Source organism: Gossypium hirsutum, chromosome D05 (genome assembly GCF_007990345.1).
Source record: "Gossypium hirsutum isolate 1008001.06 chromosome D05, Gossypium_hirsutum_v2.1, whole genome shotgun sequence".
NCBI classification, from domain to species: Eukaryota; Viridiplantae; Streptophyta; class Magnoliopsida; order Malvales; family Malvaceae; genus Gossypium; species Gossypium hirsutum.
In genome coordinates this window covers 48,968,021-48,976,223 of record NC_053441.1, presented here as the reverse complement: position 1 = coordinate 48,976,223, position 8,203 = coordinate 48,968,021, and the positions used below count along the sequence as shown (strand labels likewise).

The 8,203-nt window shown below is 32.8% G+C and overlaps 1 non-coding gene across 1 annotated transcript; it reads right to left on the bottom strand.

Annotated features, from left to right (window-relative positions):
- Positions 1-7,448: 7,448 nt before the first annotated feature.
- LOC121218074 (small nucleolar RNA R71) lies at positions 7,449-7,555 on the bottom strand. The gene has a single exon (XR_005914339.1). It is a non-coding gene; the product is annotated as a small nucleolar RNA R71 (small nucleolar RNA).
- Positions 7,556-8,203: the final 648 nt, after the last annotated feature.

Here is an 8,203-nt window from a genome sequence, read left to right as displayed (position 1 = left end):
AGAGGATTTGAAAGTCGGGAACGACAAGGTCCATTAGCAAAAATACAGGTGCAATTTCGGTAAAGATTTTATTGCTATAAATTCACTTTGGTGCAAGAAACCGTTTTCGAACCAGATTTTTTCAACAATCCTCTCATGGGCATTACATGATAGATAGAAAATTAAAGTGCCACGAGTCATTTGTCTTTATGAAATGACTTAATTACTATTTGATAATATTTTGAAAGAAGATGTCATGATTACCATGAGAATAAAATAGGTTTGAAATGTGCCCATATTGTAGTAAACATGCAACTGTTTCTATTTATTTGAACATGAATAATAAATAAAGTTAATTTCACATTTCACTATTATATCTTTTGTAATTTTCTATCTTTACATTTTGCATGCATTAGCAAATTGTGACAGCAATATTAGCTCATTGATTGTCTAAGTTCAAAATTGAAGATAAGTTGGTATCGTAGAACGTTACATTGAGAGAAAGTCGACTTACTTTAGTAGATAATCTAAATGAGTCCGTAATCCCATAAAAGAATGAAAGTGAGCATTTTATCAAATACTGAGAAGGATTATTATGTCGTCTACAATTCCAATTGAGATATGGTTTAATTGAGTCAATTTATTCGATGTAAATTAAATTAGGTGGTCGTACGAATTATTCAACTAGATATTTAATTAAATATTTTCTTAAAAAATTAATTTAGAAATCCAAGTATTTTTGGAAAAATTAATTTTGATTAAGTAAAATTAAATTAATCAAATTAATTAAAATTAATATGATATTTTTGAAAGTTAAATTTCAAGTCAACATGCCAATAGGTAATTGAACTTAAAAATTAGACCTGGGATCATAAATGGTTCGAGAACCCAAAACGAGGACCAAGACCCAAAACTGTCGAACTGGGTCCGGTATGTGAATTGGCCGACGATCTAATCATGCTAGACTGATCGGTCGGGTCATGACCGGACCAAACCGGCAGCAGCCGAACCGCTCAAGTCCGTAAGGTGATCATTGCAATCAACAACATATCAGGTGCGACAACATCTAGGCCGCGCGGTTGGCATCGTGTTGAGTAGTGAAGAGTTACACTCCTACTAGGACCTACCAGAGAATTTGATTTCATTATCTATCCAAAATAATATTTAATAGTTAATATTAAATTAAATTTAATATTTATCTTATAGTATTTTATAATTAATATAAAATATTATCTTAATATTAAATTAAATTAATGTTTATCTAGTAGATAAATATCTATTATTTTAATAGATTTAATATTAAATTTAATCTAATATTATATTGATAAATATTATATAATTTAATATTAAAGTGATTAAGTTAATCATGTTGAACTCTCTAAACTCTCCCTATATAAAAGAGCCTTAGGTCATATTACACACACTTGAATCAAGAGAAGTTTAGAGAGATATCAGTGAGAGATTATTCTAAAAATTTTAAAGATATTTTTCTGATTTACACTTGACTCAAATGTTAGGAATTACAAATTACCCCTAGTAATTTTGTGAAAATTTTCTAATTCGAGCAAGCCCACACTTACAGACATAGCTTGAGAATAGCAGAGAACTATCGGTCGAAGCGCTCATCTTAAACGAATCGAAAAGATACAATTTTGATTAAGTGTTTATTACTTTAGATTCACAACTAAGATCTTATTTGGAAAAAAAATTAAAAATCTAATTTTTTTCCTAAATTTATTTCGCTGCATTTTCAAACCCATTTTTCTACAATTGATATCAGAGCTAGATTGTGTTCTATCTATAAGTATAAAAAGATAATTAAAATAAATTCTATTTTGTGATTTGTTTATATAGAAAGTGACATTCTTTAGATCTTATGCATATTTGAGTTATATATGGGAATAGATGCAAGCAATATTATATATTTGTTATATATATATTTTTGTCGAGGTTGTGTTATTAGAAATAGACCGTGGACTATCATCTCTATTTAGGGCTATTTTTTAATTCATAGAATTCTTATGAGCCAGAAACGAATATAGACTTAAATGTAATTTTTCAAAAGGAGTCCATGACGATGAAAGATGTGATACGGTTGAAGACCCAGGAATGCCTTGTGGTGAAATTTATGTAATTTTATTTTCTATTTATTTTCTAGAAATAGAACCATGGAAACCTTAGCTGGCAATTTTATTTTAATTATCTATCTCATTATATATTGTTTATAATTGTTTATAATATTTATATTATGTAATGATATAATTGTAATATATATGAGATGATCTACAGTTGATTGATTAAAAATAAGAAGTGTGGTAATGAGAAAATACATTGTTGTATTATTCTATTCACTTCTTTCGGTTAATCGATAACTGTGAAAGTGTGTAATGAGAAGGTGCATGACTAGGATTCGCTCTGGCTAGAAAGACTTGGTTTTAAGCGGTCAAATTTGACTCACCTCCCTTTCTTGGACCCTACTAGTGCACGGTTCGTAGTCACTTCTTTGGTTTTTCTTTAAAAGAAAAACTGAGGAGAATCAAAATTATTTTTTTTATGATGATTGATTCTTGTGAATTGATATTATAAATTGCCATAGCATGCCATGCATATATTGGAAGCATGTCATTTAGATTAGGCAAGAATGCCACTAGGATTATTGTATGATCATTCTTGAAATTTGGGATAAAAAACCTTGCATGTTTTTTATATATTGAGTGGGAGAAGGTCATCAAACAAGACCTACGGCCTCTATTGATGGTCCCTAAGTGATAGCATGATAAAATTTCGAGCTGGTTCCTACCCTGGCTATACCCCAAGGTAAAATTTATCATATGGGCTCACTAGATGAGATTTCCTTTTAAGGACAACTAGTCATGCATGACTTTAAGAGAGATTGTACTAAGATGACTCACAAATGAAAGCATGTTCATGATGGGTGTTGAGTCAATGGTTACACACTCAAGATCATCTCTTATTAAATAGTTTCCCAAGAAACGATATTTATGCTAGAGATAATAGTCAAACGTTAAACAATCGTTAGTTCATGTGGAGTCTTGAGAATTAAGATTCATGTTCTTGCTAGTTAATTTGGCACCCCAAGGCAACATGGTTGATGGGTGTGAGAATGATCGTAGCAATGGAATTTTTTTCAAGGTTTTAATACAAGATGCATGCATCATACTTTCCTGATATGTTGCTAAAATGAAAATATTTGCTTAATACAAAGATAGAAATTAGTGAAATCTTTATTTTTAGTTGAAACATGTCTCCTACTCATCTTATTAGCATTCTTACTGAGAATAAATTAGATGGGATAACTTTCGAGAATGGAACAGAACTTGCTTATAGTTCTCAATTGTGAGAAACATAAATTTATTCTGATGAATGTCCCTCCTGAAACTCAGCCAAAAGCAAGAAATTGCTGGAGAGATTCTGACTTGATTTCTCAATTTATATGTTAGTGAGCATGAGTAGGTGTTACAAAAAAACACAAGAATTTCCTTACTGGTAAAGAAATAAAGACAAATTTGGATGATTTGCTCAGAGGCCAAGTCGCATTGGCTTAACAATCCACTATTACAAATTTGGTTAATTCTCAATAGAAAGCTGACACTCCGGTCAAAGAACATATGCTTAAGCTTATGGGATTCTTTGCGGAAATGGAGGACAATAGGGTTGAACTAGACATGAACACTCAATTGAACTACTGCTCAATCCTTAACCAAAGAGTTTGCTGATTTTAGGGTCGCTTACAACTTAAGGAACAAGGCACTTACCTTGACTAAACTTATGAAGGAATTACAATCCTATGAATTGATGTGAATGGTGGTAAGCCGGTTTAGGAGAAACCTGAGGCAAACTTAGTTGGTCCCTCGTCCTCTAAGGGGAAATAAAAAGCTAAGGGAAAGAAGAAACCAACTAAGTCTTCTAGTCCACCTCGGTGGATAGGAAGAAGGCTAAGAAGTTAAAAGATTCTAAAAAGATCAAATGTTTCTTCTGCAACAAAAAAGGGTATTTCAAATCAAACTACAAGGAGAATTAGATTACCTAACTAAAAAGAGCAACGGTATGGAACTCTTTGTGGTTGACGCTTGCTTAGTGCAAGAATCAATTGACAAGTTGGTTATAGATTCTGGAGCCACTAACCATGTGTGTGTTTTTTTACAGGGGTTTAGCGAAACGAGAAGTTTGTGTGATAAGAGCCTCTCATTGCGGACTAGAGATGGAATCTATGTTTCAACCGTAATAGTGGGAAAAGATATTTTACACTTTGATAATTTTAAGAAGATTGTTTTAAAGAACGTGTTTTATGTACCTAATTTTAAAAGGAATTTAATTTTTGTAGCATGTTTGTTTTATGAGGTTATACAGTGACATTCAATGAAGGGATTGCTATTCACATAAATCATTCTTTAATTTGTAATGGATGGATGAAAAACAATCTCTACTTTATGAAACTAAATAACTACTCGATGCTTCAAACTAAAATAGTGAATAAAAAACTTAAAACTTCTCACTTTAATGAGGGGGTACATATGGCATTTAAAACTCTGTCATATTAACTAAGAAAGAATCACTAGACTCGTGAAAGATGGTCCCTTAAGTATGCTTAAGGAAGTTAGTCTTCCACAATGTGAATCTTACTTGGAAGGTAAAATGACTAAGAGGTGTTTTAATGCGAAAAGTACAAGGGCCAACCAACCTTTAGAACTTGTGCACACTGATGTATGTGGTCTCATGAGCATCAATGCTCGTGGAATTTTCGAGTATTACGTGACTTTTATTGACGACTATTGTCAATATGGATATTTGTATCTAATGCATCGCAAAAATTAAACATTTGATAAATTTGCAGAGTTTCGTGCGGAAGTAGAAAAACAATTAGGTTTATCCATAAAGAATCTTCAGTCTGACCAAGATGGGAATATTTGTCCGATGAGTTCTCAAGATACCTAGGAACACGAAAATATACACATTTTTCATCCCTTTTTTAACTCAAATTCATGCAGTTTTGATAAAATTCTTGTCAAAAAATATATAATTATTATAAAATAATTATTTTTACTTAAAGTATTAATATGTTTAATTTTAATTAATTTTATAATTAATTTTGATTAATTTGATTATTTTTGATATATTTGAACAAAGGGCAAAAAATGGCTCGGTAGACACTACTAGAAGCGCAAAACCGAGAGGCAATTTTGAAGCATCAAGGCGAATTAATTTTTCAACCAAAGATGGTCCAAATTATGTGTATTAATTCATAATATAATTAATTTTAATTTTAATCCAATTTAAATTGGGTTAAATAAATTATTATTAATTAATTATGAAAAGTGGCCCAGTTGAGCTGAACCGAGAAAATCGATCCAACCGAGCACTGGGCAACCCAAACTGTTCCACATGCTGACCCAATCAGATTTTTGGCTTGCAAAATGGCCCTTGAAGACTTCTTCAAATTGTATTCAAACCCCTCCACTATTTGTGCCTTTCTAGATTCATCCCTACCTTAATATAGCAAGTTTGAAAACTTCAAACTTGCCACATGTGTGGCTGCCATGGGGGACTCTATGGCTGTTGATTTTGCTAATTTTAGCAGTCATCCAAACCTATAAATACCCCCCTTTGCTGCTCACTTTAAAAACATCTCAACTCTTCTCATCTCTTCACTTCTCTCTCATTTTTCTCTCTTCATTTTCCTTCCATTATTCTTCATTCCCTTGTCGATTTCACCTCTTGAAAAAGATTCATTCATCCACCATTTGGAGCAGCATTCAAGTGTTCGTAGAAACCTCGGTTCGACAAGAAAAGCAGAGAAAGAGGAGTGGAGCAAACTAGTTAAGCCACAGAGAGAACACCAAATTTGATTATTGTTCCCTATCCTTTTAATTTTGTTGTTATAATTAACATGTCTATGAATATTTATGATGTTGAAATGTTTAATTTAATTAATATGGCTTAAATTTAATTTGTGTTAGGTTGATTGCATTTCGTCTACTTAATTTATTAAATTGTGTTTGTATTGTTATAGGCCTCGGTAAGATGTTTAATTAAGTAAAACCATGACTAAGTTATTCTTGCATTACAATTGTAAGGTAACTAATGAATTAATTATTTAAACAGATTGAAATTGTAATTAATTGACACAGTACTTAGTCAGTGCATGTTTAATCATCTAAGGTGACTGAGGATTAAATTAGCAATGGTATCTATCGATACATTAGCCTTGCATGACTTGCAAGATTATTGTGATTAAACTGTTTAAAGGTGGAAATACATTGTTACCTCATGTAATCTTTTATGTGCTTATGAGATTGAATTAATTGTTTGAATTGGCATGGAGATATGTAGAAGAGACTATTTTAATTTCATAAGTATGTATGTACATTAACACATTTACTTAGTAAAATTTGTTTAATCGGTTGAATTGACATAGAGATATAGTCAAGACATAAATGGATTTTTGGTAAGTAAGTATGTTCATAAGTGAGCAAATTACCGAGTTACCGTGAATTTATTCGTAAAAACATAAACATGAGTTTAATAATTTTAAGTTAAGAAATGTAATTAATCTAGCACAATTATGTCATGTTGATTAAAATAATCTTTTGAAATCGTGCATTGGAACTTTTATTATATTTTTATTTATTTTATTTAGTTAAATTCCAAGTTTTTTCACCTCCTCAAATCAAAATATTTTTCGTCACCATAGTGTTTTTAAAGTTGCATTCATATATAATTCTTTTCACAGTCCCTGTAGGTACGATAACTCGACATTTACTTGTTGCGATTGTGTACACTTGCACATTTCCGTCGTTCCAAGTTTTTGGCACCGTTGCCGGGGATTGTTTTAAAAAGTCATTATTTGTGAATTTGTAAGTTTTCATTTTGGTTTATTTTTCTGTGATTATTTCATGTGTTTATGAGTATTGACTAAATTATCGATTTACTCCCTGTAGACCCTCAGATTGAATGAACTTTTTGACAGCAAAGAAGACAAACAAGTTAGAGAAGGACCGAAGGGATGAACCTCTAAAATTTGAATCAAGGAAACGGAGCAAACCCTGCTCAAAATCCTATCCTTATTGCTGATGATATGGATAGAGCTCTAAGATAGTCTGTCGTGCCAGTGTTTCATGATCTTAATCTGGGTATTAGGAGACACAAAATTGAGGCACAATAGTTTGAGCTGAAGCCAATCATGGTCTGGATGCTTTAGACAATGGGACAATTCAGTGGGATGCCTACCAAAGATCCTCACCTGCACTTAAGACTGTTTATAGAGGTGAGTGATTTTTTTCAAGTTAGCTGGAGTACCCAAAGATGCATTACGATTGAAGGTATTCCCATATTCGCTAAGGGACAGAGCTCGAGCCTGGTTAAACTCATTGCCACCAAATTCAATTTCCACATGGAAAAAGTGAGCAGAAAGATTCCTCATGAAGTATTTCTCGCCTAGCAAGAATGCCAAGTTGAGGAACGAGATCACTGCTTTCCAATAAATGGATGATGAGTCCTTGTATGAGGCATGGGAAAGGTACAAAGGATTATTACGGAAGTGCCCTCATCACGGAATCCCACATTGCATCCAACTTGAGACATTTTATAATGGTCTCAATGCACACACGAGGATGGTAGTGGACAATTTTACTAATGGTGCTCTCCTTTCTAAGTCTTATAATGAGGCTTATGAAATCATTGAGAGGATTGCCAGCAACAATTATCAATGACCAACCAATAGAGCAGCGTCAGGTAGACGAGTTGTTGGAATACAAGAAGTAGACGCTCTTACTTCACTCGCTTCTCAGGTATCCTCAATATCCTCAATACTTAAAAATTTTACCACTAATAGGTTTAATAGTTTTGTAGCACAGCCACCGAATCAATTTGAAAATGTAGGCTGTATCTATTGTGGGGAAGGAAATTTGTTCGAAGAATGTCCATCGAACCCAGAAGCCGTGTATTACATGGATAACCAAAACCAAAATCGAGGAAGGCAAAGACTGCAATCCAATTTCTATAACCCATTGTGGCGAAACCACCCAAATTTTTCCTGGAGTAACCAAGAGGCTGGAACTAGTAACACTTACGCCCAACTTAGTCTGACCCAGCCACTTGGTTTCTCCCAACAAGTTCAGAAACCAACCAAAGCTGAACTGTCCAATAGCTTAGAGAACCTATTGAAGGCATACATGGAAAAAAATGACGTCGCTCTAAGAAATTT